Genomic DNA, 14,035 nt, shown 5'->3' with positions numbered 1-14,035 from the left:
AAGGCAACACGACATGTCTTCGTAAACGGCTTTCCCGGCTACATCGGTGCGATGGTAACAACCACCAGGCAACGAGAAAATGGCGATGAGAACGCTCATCGCTGAAGCACGCATGTCGACACAAAACACCAAGCGGAAGGCAGTGGTGGTGACAGCTGCAGAAGACTACGACGTAATGCAACAAACAATAAAGAACGAGGAAAAGAAAACTGCTGTGGAGCGACAGCGACCGTTTATGAGGCGGTGCTTCAAGTGCCAGGGACCGCAATGGACTGTGCAGAGACGAAGCTCGGACCCGTTTTCTACCAGAGTAGGCAGACTGGGTATATTGCTCTAAACTGCAGCCAGGGAAAAGGCCACGGGCAATTTGCTGCCCGATCTAATCAATCTCCCGATTAGTACTTCATTTGTCAGTAGAGGATAGAAGACCAAGATGTCACACATGTGGGTTTGTGACTCGTTTAAAGTCTTTCTGCCCTGAAACCACTACAAACATCACAAACGCAAGATCGACTTTGCCTTTCATCCTTTCGAGACCGATAAATTAAGTACCAGTGGAACACTGGGGTCGTTGTATTTGACTGGTCCACTCCCCCAAATTTTCAGGCCTTGCGCCTACAGCAGAAAGGATTATTATTATTATTATTATTATTATTATTATTATTATTATTATTATTATTATTATTACTACTACTACTAATAATTACTATTACTATTATAATTATTATTACTATTATTATTATTATTATTATTATTATTATTATTATTATTATTATTATTATTATTATTATTATTATTATTAAGAAGTCGGTGATCAGACAGAATCGTTAGCACACTGGGCAAAATGGTTAGCGGTTTTTCGTCTATCATTACCTTCTGAGTTCAAATTCCGCAAGGTGAGCTTTGCTTTTAGTCCTGTTGTGGATGATAATTTAAGTACCAGTGAAACAGTGTAGTCGATATAATTCTGTCGTCCAAATTTCAGGCATTGTACCTTTATTAGAAAGGACATTTTTTTTGCATTATAGGTAAAACCCCACACTTTATGTCTGTCTTTGTATTGACTCCTCATCCTTCACCCTGATGACAAAGAAAAGAAATCATTATTATCCATATACTATTAAAAGTGAAGTTCAATCTTGCTTGCTTGCAATGTTACACAGCCAAACTGACGCATAATGGAAAATATTTTGAAAGTAAAGCACCCCTGAAATGTGAATAGAAACGGAATAAAAATTTCGCGTAAATCGGACAAATAGTTATTGAGATATTCGGGGGTTTTGGGTATAACTGCCCAAAACAGTGGATAATGGAAAATAACCCGAAAATAACTTCACCCAGAAAGTAAAGAAATTCTAATCTTTCCATTAGATACATTATGATAGGCAAAATATTTTGAAGCGAAAATGACTTTAAAAATGTCGTAAATATTTCGTAAAAGACCCGTTCGTAACTTCGATGTGAAATAGTTTTTTTTTTGTTTTTACATAGGTTTCTTTTAAATGCATTTAATGTTTCTCACCTTCAAAGATTTGGCTACTATTTCTAGCACGCCATGCCAGCACTTAACAGCTATTTGCAATAAAGAACCCGAAGTACGTGTTACGTGGTAGTAGGGCGTGCAAGAAATAGCAGCCAAATCTTTCCCTTTATGGCGAAAGGAGCGACTTACGCGTGATTTGAGAGTCACATTCGTTGGAAGAATGTGAGATAATATGGAAAAGGAAAAAAACACGAAATGAAACTCCCTTACTAACAAGTTCAATCTGCCCTGGTGACCCAACGGGTCACGGGCAGTCTAGTTATTGTAGTTGTTGTTGAAAGCGCATGGCTTAGTGGTTAGGGTGTTGCACTCACGATCCTTAGATTGTGATTTCAATTCCGAGATCATATGGTGCATTGTGTTCTTGAACAAAGCACTTCGGCTCACATTGGTCTGTGATCACTTCAACAACTGGTATATGGAACACCTGTGTGCACCGGTTCAGACAACATCGATTTGATGGAATGATGGAATGAACTAATTTACAGAACATACATTTGAGCACAATAAAAAAATCATTTGTGCAGGTCCTGTATGTATGTATGTGTGTATGTATGCATATATGTATGTGTGTATGTATGCATGTATGTATGTTTGTGTGTATGTATGTTTGTATGTATGTAAGTGTACATGTATGTATGTATGTGTGTGTGCATGTATGTATGTATGTATGTATGTATGTATGTATGTATGCGTGTAGGTATGTATGTATATATGCACGTATGTATGTGTATGTATATATGCGTGTATGTATGCATGTATGTGGGTGTATATATATATATATATATATATATATATATATATATATATATATATATATATATATATATATATATATATATATATATATATATCTTTTACTCTTTTACTTGTTTCAGTCATTTTGACTGTGGCCATGCTGGAGCACCGCCTTTAGTCGAGCAACTCGACCCCAGGACTTATCCTTTGGAAGCCTAGTACTTATTCTATCGGTCCTTTTTGCCGAACCGCTAGGTTACGGGAACGTAAACACGCCAGCATCGGTTGTCGAGCGATGTTGGGGGGACAAACACAGACACACAAGCACACATACACATACATACATATATATATATATAATGGGAGAATGTACGAAAAAAACAACAACAGACGAGGACAGGTGGTGTAAACAACAAAAGGATGTATTAGTATGACGCTCGGGAATACGGAAAGTCTTTAACGTTTCGAGCTACGCTCTTCAACAGAAAGAAATAAGGAGAAAACAAGGAGAAAAACACGGAGGAAAAAAATTGAATGGTCTCTGGTCAACGATCTATCATGACTACTGTCATGCCTTCTGTTGACCGGAAGTTAGAAAGTTTACACAGGAGAGCTAAGAAAAGGGGGAGATAACAAAGGGGGAGAAAGAACGGTGATCGAAGACAAGCAGCTGTGTGTGTGTGTGTGAGAGAGAGAGAAAGAATGCTGGTGATCTTGACGTATGCATGTATGAAAATGGGGAGGGGAGGAAGGAGTTGGTCAGTTGTAGTGTGTGCGTGGTGTGATGTGAGGGTGTTGGGAGGTGGGGAAGGCATGGGTGGAGTGTGGGTTAGGCTGAGGGTGGGGTAGAGGTAGGGGTATGTGGGTAGGGGTGGGTGTAAGGAATTGGATGAGGTGGAGTGGGAAGGTAGAGTAGGAGTGTGTTGGGGTGGGGTGGGATGGGATGAGCTTATGAGGGAGGGTTGACGATGAAGGGGGAAGGGGAAGGTGGTTATAAGAGAGGGGGAAGGTGGGTATGGGAGGAGGGAGAAAGAGAGGAAGAGAAAGAGAGTGAGAGAGAAGAGAGTGAGAGTGAGAGAGAGAGAAAGAGAGAGTGTAAGAGAGAAAAGAGTGAGAGAAAGAGAGTAAGAGTGAAAGAGTAAGAGTGAGAGAGGGGAGAGTAAGAGAGAAGAGAGTGAGAGAGAGTGAGAGAGAGTAAGAGAGTAAGAGAGTAAGAGAGAGGAGAGAAAGAGTAGGGGTGAAGAGAAGTGGCAGTGAAGAGAAGTAGGAGTGAAGAGAAGTAGGAGTGAAGAGAAGTAGGAGTGAAGAGAAGTAGGATTGAAGAGAAGTAGGAGTGAAGAGAAGTAGGAGTGAAGAGAGGTAGGAGTGAAGAGAAGTAGGAGTGAAGAGAAGTAGGAGTGAAGATAAGTAGGAGTGAAGAGAGGTAGGAGTGAAGAGAGGTGAAGAGACGTACAGAGAAGTAAGAGTCGGAGCAGGAAGGGGTGGTGGGTGGTTTGGAGAGGGGAGAGATGGGTGGTTTGGAGAGGGGAGAGATGGGTGGTAGGAGGGAGGGTGGGGGAGAGAGGCAGGGGAGGGGGTTAGATGAAGAGGGGAGGGGAGTTGAGCCCATATGGGGCTTAGGAGCGAAGAGAGAAGATTAATCCCTGTTCACGGCGCAAACAGGAGTCCGGATGGCCCCTGTGCATGGACAATCCAAGCACGGACAGGTGTTGCTGCAAGGAGTGACCGGCAGAACGGAAATGGCGTGACACCGGGATGTCATTGCCAACGTTGATGTCTCGGAGGTGTTCCGCGAATCGGTCGGCCAGGCTGCGCCCCGTTTGTCCGATGTACAGAGAATGACAGAGAGAGCAGGAGATACAATAGATAATGCTGGTAGGAGTGCAGGTGAAGGAGTCGGTGATGCGATAGGGTCGGTGATGCGATAGGGTCGGTGATGCGATAGGGTCGGTGATGGGTGCTGGTGAGGAGGGTGGTGTTGGAGAGGTAAGGGCAAGTGCGGCAGCGTGGGCAGGAGCAAGGGAACGAGCCAGGTTGGGAGGTTGGGTTGGGGAAGAAGCTGTGAACCAAGAGGTCTCGTAGGTTATGGGCTCGTTTGAAGGAGGGGAGGGGTCGATTAGGGAAGATGTGGGAGGTGGAAGGGTCGGACTGGAGGCGCCGGAAAGCTCAGAGAATGGTGCGTTGGAAGGGTAGGGTGGTGGGATGGTAGGTGAGGGGAAAAGGGAGGCGGGAAACGGCAGGGCGGGTTCGGGGGGAGAGAGCAGATGCACGGTCCACAGAACGTGCTCTGGCAAAGGCGGTGTGGATGGTGGTGGGTGGATATCCACGAAGGCTAAAGTGGCGAGCCATGAGTTGAGACTGAGTCTCAAAGTCATGGCTGTCACTACAAAGTCTGCGTAGACGGAGGAATTGGGAATAGGGGATGGAAAGTTTTGTGTGTTTAGGGTGGGAGGAGGAGAAGTTGAGATAGGAGTGTGAGTCTGTGTGTTTGTAGTGGATGGAGGTGCTAAGAGTGGATTGAAGGATGCTGACCGAAATGTCGAGAAAGGGGACAGAGGTGTCAGAGATAGTACAGGAGAAGTGGAGTGCAGGATGGAAGGATTGAACGAAAGAGAGGAACGAGTCAAGATGTTCGCCGGAGAGTGAGGTGGTACCGATACAGTCGTCGATATAACGACCGTATAGTTCGGAAGTAGGACCAGTGAAACTTGAGAATATTTGGGCCTCAACATAACCAACGAACAGGTTCGCGTAGTTGGGGCCCATTCTCGTCCCCATGGCCACTCCCGAGATCTACTGGTAGATATCCCCCGTGAACGAGAAGTAGTTAAGAGATAGGACAAGTTCGGCCAGACGAATGAGTGTGGAGGTATCGGGTTGTGGGTTGGGGCGTTGGTCTAGGAAATACTTAAGGGCACGAAGCCCCTCGTCGTGGGGGATCACCGTATAGAGGTTCTGAATGTCTAGAGTGAAGAGAAGCTTAGAAGGGCCGGGAGGGAAGGAGAAAGAGTTGAATAGACGAAGCGCGTGGTTAGTGTCATGAATGTGGGAAGGGAGAGAAGCCACTAGGGGGCGAGGACACGGTCTAGGTATTTTGAGATAAGCTCGGTGGGGCAGTTGCAGGCGGAAACGATGGGGCGGCCAGGGTTGTTCGGTTTATGGATCTTGGGGAGGAAGTAAATGGTGGGGGTGCGTGGGGTGCGAACAATAAGGTTGGAGGCGGTGGCGGGGAGACGGGAGGAGAGGATGAGGTCATGGATAGTGGAGGACACAGTCTGTTGGTAGCTGGGCGTGGGGTCAGAGGGCAGAGAGCGGTATAATGAGGTATCTCTAAGTTGGCGGACGACGGGTTTCTTTCAGTTTCCGTCTACCAAATCCACTCACAAGGCTTTAGTCGGCCCGAGGCTATAGTAGAAGACACTTGCCCAAGGTGCCACGCAGTGGGACTGAACCCGGAACCATGTGGTTGGTAAGCAAGCTACTTACCACACAGTCACTCCTACGCCTATTATATATATATATATATATATATATATATATATATATATATATATATATATATACATCTATTATATATATATATATGTGTCTTATCTATATATATATATATCTATATATATATATATATATATATATATATATATATATATATATATATATATATATATATATATATATATATATATATATATACATCTATTATATATATATATGTGTGTCTTGCAAACAACTTGCACATGCAAGTGCTACCAGTCAAGAATTCCGCATACCGGAAGCCAGCAAGTGTATGGGGTCATCAGGAGAGAATGCGCGCCGTTTCGGGGTCTACCTCTCGACGGCATCAATGCGCACCGGCCCCCCTCAATGATATGAGGTCCCGCTTGCTAGATTAACTGGTTATTAAACAAAGCTCAATATTTCTCTAGCCATCGCTCATCGTCTCTTTTTAACCAAATCTAGTGGCTAGCCTTCTCCACTGTAGTTTGGATATCGGAAATGGTGGTATTTACCTTCCGATGAGTTAGGCCTAACGATAACAGCAGTCGTTTCACACTGTTTCCTACAAATCCTCTACATCCGACTTCGATTGCAAAATGCTCCGCTTTCCAGCCTGCGTCTTCACATTTCTCGAGGAGGTTTTCATAACGGTCCATCTTTCGAGCCCGCGCGGTGTCCATATTATCTTCATGAGGAACCGTTAACTCAACTAGATTTACAACTTTTCTTCTTTCACACCACATTAAAATGTCAGGATTTTCCATAACTGGGATGGGAAAGAATGCCTGGCACCCAGGCAAATCTGCAGTCACTTCCCAATAGTCGTTCCACTTTTCATTTCTCACAGGAAGTTTCTTGTTCTTTTTCTTGAAACGGATCCGCTGACCTGAGCGCACGAAGGTAATAAAATCTTTAGATGGTTCTTTCAACGGTTTTTTCTCAGTGTTTTTGAGATGAATTTGGTTCCTCATAGCATTGAAGATAACCTTCAAGACCAGGTTGTGTCTCCATGTATATCTATTCAATGCTAAGGAACAGTTGGAAAGAATATGTTTCAGTGTTCCGACCTTTCCGCATTTGCATATATCATTCTCTGAGACGTTCCATCTTACGAGATTCCTAGGTGACGGCAAAACATCATAGGATGAACGAATCAGAAAACTTAGCCGAGATGTCGTCCACTTCCATATTTCATCCCAACGTATCTTCCTCTCAACAACATGTTCTTCCTATCTCTTCATCTGTCCTTGTTGACTACATCGGATCAAATGAAGCTCTCTTCTCTCTGCTTCTCTTGTTTTGACGCTGTTGCTAACAACAGATCTGCGTTCGCTCCGCATCATATCTGCAAACGGTTTGAACTGATTTACGCCAAAACCAAGTCCTCTCCGATGGTTCTGTGTTGCACCCACCATATCTCTGTGTATAAGAGAAGACAAGATGACATCAGCCTCTGCTTCTGCTTTCCACTTCCTTGCTGTTTTCACCTCTGGTGGGTTCTGCCTGATTTCCGTATCCTTCGATTCTCTCAGCATCATCACTGTCCGTAACTTCCCTAGTTTGTATATTTCGACTATTGATGCTAGTGGTAACTGCAACGAACCTCTTTTACGATAAAGAGCTGAACTGTTCAACATCCGAGGTAGGCCTAGCCACTTTCTAATGAACACATTACAGTTTTGTTCAATGATTTGAACTCGTGACAAGGCTACCTCGTATATTAAAAGTGGCCACAAAAGTCGCGGGAACAAACCGAACTGCAAGCACCAAATTTTATAGTTACCTGGTAACTTCGAGTTATCAATCGCTGATAATCCAGCTTCGGCTTGTTTCATGATTTCCATTCCGCGACTTCTATCTGACAATGTTCCAGCGTATACACGCCCCAAGCTCTTGACGGGTTCTTCTTTGACTGTTGGAATGCTTTCTTCAGCTATTCGAAACTTGAATTCTTTTTGCACTCCCTTAACAAATGTCAGACTACGCGACTTTTTTGCTCTAAACCGCATCCTAGACCACCTCACAAGTTCGTCTAGTCTCAAGAGGGCATTCTGCATGACTTGTTTATCTGTAGCTAGAAGTGTCACGTCATCCATGAAGGCTTTCTTAGGCGATTGTACATGGGCGATTTGTACCGAAAAGTCCACCGCTTTCAAAATCAACTCCATGACTAAGATAAACCACGTGACAGATATCGTACAGCCAGCAGCAATACCAATCTCCAATCGGTGCCAATCTGTTGTAAAATCTCCAGCTGTAAACCTCATTTCGAAACTGTCATAGTACATCCTCATTATTTTGATCACTTTGTCTGGAATGTGGAAGTGGTCCATGGCTTTTATCAATAATTTGTGTGGCACTGAGCCATATGCATTAGCTAGGTCAAGCCATATCACGTTCAAACTTCTCTTTTTCTGCTTGGCATCCTGGATCGCTTTCCAAATCGAAAAACAATGTTCAACGCATCCAGGGATCTCGGGGATTCCAGCCTTTTGAACAGACTCATTAACATACCCGTTATTTTGTAAATATGTTACTGTTCTCCTGGAAAGAATTCCCATAAAGATCTTGCATTCCACATTCAATAAGGATATCGGCCTAAACTGTTTTAAAGTCTTTGCATTGGCCTCTTTCCGCAGGTATATGCCTTCTGCCTTTCACCAGTCTTCTACTAGAGTCTCTTCGCGCCACAGTTGTCGGTGTAGGACAAAGAGCTTCTTTCGCAGACGATTGCAATATTTATAGACTTTATATGAGACGCCATCACCTCCTGGGGCACTCTTTGCTCTCGCTTTTCTTACGAAATCATTCACCTCTCTCTTCGTGATGTCCCCAATTTGGAATTCGATATCAGGTTCTGAGAGATGATTTAGCCCATGTAAAGGTGGCAGTGGCTGGTTACGGTGCGGATCGCTGTATGTTTCTTTGACATGAACGTCCAGTTCCTCTTTCGTGCACGATAAAGAACCGCTCTTCGGTTCAGTGAACAGCTTCTTAGTAAACCCGTACGGGTCCTTCAGAAACTGTCCCCGAGTCCTTTTACTCTCCTTTCGACGCTCATATCGGCGGATATGTCGTTGCACATAACGACATTTCCTTTTCAAATCATCATACAGCAGCGTGAGGCCAGGTTTGTCCTCTTCTGCAGCACATTTCCACCGCTTTCTTAGGCTGGTCTTTTCCTTCCTCAACTGTTTCATTTTCCTGATCCTCCTGTTTGGTCTACACTTTCCTTTCTCTAATCGGATGTTCTCTTTCACTCCAAACAATTCCTTCCCTGTATCGTAAATTGAGCATGTTAATTTTCCCAGTTTCTCCACTGTAGAGCCTGTCATTTTATAAAGAGCTTGACATATCTTGTTTTCAAACTCTTTATATTTCTCTTTCTCATTAGCAGCAGGCCACAAAATTCTCGGTCTCCTCCGAGTACTATCTGATGCACCAGACTCATGACTTGTAGTTTCCTGACGGGAAGAAGTCTTTGCTGTAGCATTTATCGATCCGCTGTGGTTTGCGTCCGGGCGTAAATTTGCCACGTGTTTTATGATCAGATAATCTACACTACTCTGTCTTCTTCCCACAAGTCTTTCCCTGATGTATCTTCAAGCCTCTTTCAGTTGCAAAGATTCTACAGCACAGCTTGCATCCAAAGTTGTTCGCACTTCGTTCGCTGTTCGAATGAATAGCCGTATTCAAATTCAAGGTCGTTTCCGTGTCAACTGGGTTTGATTGATTCTCGACTCCCCCCTCTCGGTCAATCATGGGGCTGTCATTCTTATTTGTTTCTGTTACAACTAATACAAAGACGAGGATTATAAGTCCGCAGCCTTCGCCAGTCTTTCCTGGTATCGATAGTCTTTCCTATTGTCCGCTCGTCTTTCCGAGCAGTCCTCTTGTCTTTCCAAGATGCCTAACCGTCTTTCCGGTTTGTCAGTGGCTACCTAACACAAGGTCTTATATGTGTCTTGCAAACAACTTGCACATGCAAGTCATGTTGATTCTATGGAAGACATTTGTTCTGAGCCGCCTAGACTATTGCTCTCAGTTGTGGTCACCACACAGTGTTAAGCGGACAGCAGAACTCGAAGCAATTCAGCGCCACTGGTGTATAAGAGAATTTGACACAGCTGCCCTAAACTGCGTCTCATTACGAGCCATTGGTTCGTCTGGTATCGTGGAGAGGAAAGCGTCAAGTTTTGTCTTGAAGACCTCCGCATCCATGTCTTGCATGTCTCTCAAATGTTTTGGCAGGGCATTGAAGAGCTGAGGTCCTCTGAAACCGAGGCTGCTGCAGTATCTCGTTCTTATGTGAGATGCAGTGGACGGTACCTTTGGCACCATGCAGTGGCGACCCGTGCGGGCATTCCTGTAGTACTTGATACCAAAGTTTGGCACCAGTCCTTCCAGTATTTTCCATATGTATATTATTACATATCTCTCCCGCCTGCGCTCCAGGGAGTAGAGACCTATATATATATATATATATATATATATATATATATATATATATATATATATATATATATATATATATATATACATATATACATCTATATATATATACATATATACATCTATATATATATATATATATATATATATATATATATATATATATATAGTTATCGCCAAGCCAACATGGCAGTCCCAAAATTAGGACGAAAGCTGCCGTGAATTAGCTCCAAGAAGCCATCGCCTCTAGCTAGCTATGTGACACACGAAACCTGTGTCCTTTATAACCTTCGAACAGGGGAGGTCAGCAGTGTCCCCCTGCTGGTTTGGCATCTGCAGACTAGACTAGTTTCAGGGTGTTGCCCCTTGTCAATGCAGAGTAGCCAAGCCTTAGCCAGGCGGCGCTGCTGACTATCTGCTCGAAGGTTATTTATCTAATTTCAGTGGAATCTATCCACTGGTTTTCAGAAATAGAGTTATTAATATTTCTAAGTCTCTCTAAAGGAGACTACGGCAGCGGTACTGGAAATTAATAGTTATCGCCAAGCCAACATGGCAGTCCCAAAATTAGGACGAAAGCTGCCGTGAATTAGCTCCAAGAAGCCATCGCCTCTAGCTAGCTATGTGACACACGAAACCTGTGTCCTTTATAACCTTCGAACAGGGGAGGTCAGCAGTGTCCCCCTGCTGGTTTGGCATCTGCAGACTAGACTAGTTTCAGGGTGTTGCCCCTTGTCAATGCAGAGTAGCCAAGCCTTAGCCAGGCGGCGCTGCTGACTATCTGCTCGAAGGTTATTTATCTAATTTCAGTGGAATCTATCCACTGGTTTTCAGAAATAGAGTTATTAATATTTCTAAGTCTCTCTAAAGGAGACTACGGCAGCGGTACTGGAAATTAATAGTTATCGCCAAGCCAACATGGCAGTCCCAAAATTAGGACGAAAGCTGCCGTGAATTAGCTCCAAGAAGCCATCGCCTCTAGCTAGCTATGTGACACACGAAACCTGTGTCCTTTATAACCTTCGAACAGGGGAGGTCAGCAGTGTCCCCCTGCTGGTTTGGCATCTGCAGACTAGACTAGTTTCAGGGTGTTGCCCCTTGTCAATGCAGAGTAGCCAAGCCTTAGCCAGGCGGCGCTGCTGACTATCTGCTCGAAGGTTATTTATCTAATTTCAGTGGAATCTATCCACTGGTTTTCAGAAATAGAGTTATTAATATTTCTAAGTCTCTCTAAAGGAGACTACGGCAGCGGTACTGGAAATTAATAGTTATCGCCAAGCCAACATGGCAGTCCCAAAATTAGGACGAAAGCTGCCGTGAATTAGCTCCAAGAAGCCATCGCCTCTAGCTAGCTATGTGACACACGAAACCTGTGTCCTTTATAACCTTCGAACAGGGGAGGTCAGCAGTGTCCCCCTGCTGGTTTGGCATCTGCAGACTAGACTAGTTTCAGGGTGTTGCCCCTTGTCAATGCAGAGTAGCCAAGCCTTAGCCAGGCGGCGCTGCTGACTATCTGCTCGAAGGTTATTTATCTAATTTCAGTGGAATCTATCCACTGGTTTTCAGAAATAGAGTTATTAATATTTCTAAGTCTCTCTAAAGGAGACTACGGCAGCGGTACTGGAAATTAATAGTTATCGCCAAGCCAACATGGCAGTCCCAAAATTAGGACGAAAGCTGCCGTGAATTAGCTCCAAGAAGCCATCGCCTCTAGCTAGCTATGTGACACACGAAACCTGTGTCCTTTATAACCTTCGAACAGGGGAGGTCAGCAGTGTCCCCCTGCTGGTTTGGCATCTGCAGACTAGACTAGTTTCAGGGTGTTGCCCCTTGTCAATGCAGAGTAGCCAAGCCTTAGCCAGGCGGCGCTGCTGACTATCTGCTCGAAGGTTATTTATCTAATTTCAGTGGAATCTATCCACTGGTTTTCAGAAATAGAGTTATTAATATTTCTAAGTCTCTCTAAAGGAGACTACGGCAGCGGTACTGGAAATTAATAGTTATCGCCAAGCCAACATGGCAGTCCCAAAATTAGGACGAAAGCTGCCGTGAATTAGCTCCAAGAAGCCATCGCCTCTAGCTAGCTATGTGACACACGAAACCTGTGTCCTTTATAACCTTCGAACAGGGGAGGTCAGCAGTGTCCCCCTGCTGGTTTGGCATCTGCAGACTAGACTAGTTTCAGGGTGTTGCCCCTTGTCAATGCAGAGTAGCCAAGCCTTAGCCAGGCGGCGCTGCTGACTATCTGCTCGAAGGTTATTTATCTAATTTCAGTGGAATCTATCCACTGGTTTTCAGAAATAGAGTTATTAATATTTCTAAGTCTCTCTAAAGGAGACTACGGCAGCGGTACTGGAAATTAATAGTTATCGCCAAGCCAACATGGCAGTCCCAAAATTAGGACGAAAGCTGCCGTGAATTAGCTCCAAGAAGCCATCGCCTCTAGCTAGCTATGTGACACACGAAACCTGTGTCCTTTATAACCTTCGAACAGGGGAGGTCAGCAGTGTCCCCCTGCTGGTTTGGCATCTGCAGACTAGACTAGTTTCAGGGTGTTGCCCCTTGTCAATGCAGAGTAGCCAAGCCTTAGCCAGGCGGCGCTGCTGACTATCTGCTCGAAGGTTATTTATCTAATTTCAGTGGAATCTATCCACTGGTTTTCAGAAATAGAGTTATTAATATTGCCATGTTGGCTTGGCGATAACTATTAATTTCCAGTACCGCTGCCGTAGTCTCCTTTAGAGAGACTTAGAAATATTAATAACTCTATTTCTGAAAACCAGTGGATAGATTCCACTGAAATTAGATAAATAACCTTCGAGCAGATAGTCAGCAGCGCCGCCTGGCTAAGGCTTGGCTACTCTGCATTGACAAGGGGCAACACCCTGAAACTAGTCTAGTCTGCAGATGCCAAACCAGCAGGGGGACACTGCTGACCTCCCCTGTTCGAAGGTTATAAAGGACACAGGTTTCGTGTGTCACATAGCTAGCTAGAGGCGATGGCTTCTTGGAGCTAATTCACGGCAGCTTTCGTCCTAATTTTGGGACTGCCATGTTGGCTTGGCGATAACTATTAATTTCCAGTACCGCTGCCGTAGTCTCCTTTAGAGAGACTTAGAAATATTAATAACTCTATTTCTGAAAACCAGTGGATAGATTCCACTGAAATTAGATAAATAACCTTCGAGCAGATAGTCAGCAGCGCCGCCTGGCTAAGGCTTGGCTACTCTGCATTGACAAGGGGCAACACCCTGAAACTAGTCTAGTCTGCAGATGCCAAACCAGCAGGGGGACACTGCTGACCTCCCCTGTTCGAAGGTTATAAAGGACACAGGTTTCGTGTGTCACATAGCTAGCTAGAGGCGATGGCTTCTTGGAGCTAATTCACGGCAGCTTTCGTCCTAATTTTGGGACTGCCATGTTGGCTTGGCGATAACTATTAATTTCCAGTACCGCTGCCGTAGTCTCCTTTAGAGAGACTTAGAAATATTAATAACTCTATTTCTGAAAACCAGTGGATAGATTCCACTGAAATTAGATAAATAACCTTCGAGCAGATAGTCAGCAGCGCCGCCTGGCTAAGGCTTGGCTACTCTGCATTGACAAGGGGCAACACCCTGAAACTAGTCTAGTCTGCAGATGCCAAACCAGCAGGGGGACACTGCTGACCTCCCCTGTTCGAAGGTTATAAAGGACACAGGTTTCGTGTGTCACATAGCTAGCTAGAGGCGATGGCTTCTTGGAGCTAATTCACGGCAGCTTTCGTCCTAATTTTGGGACTGCCATGTTGGCTTGGCGATAACT

This window comes from Octopus bimaculoides, chromosome Z, assembly GCF_046866305.1.
Source record: "Octopus bimaculoides isolate indiv1 chromosome Z, ASM4686630v1, whole genome shotgun sequence".
NCBI classification, from domain to species: Eukaryota; Metazoa; Mollusca; class Cephalopoda; order Octopoda; family Octopodidae; genus Octopus; species Octopus bimaculoides.
Note: the sequence above shows the minus strand (reverse complement) of the source record.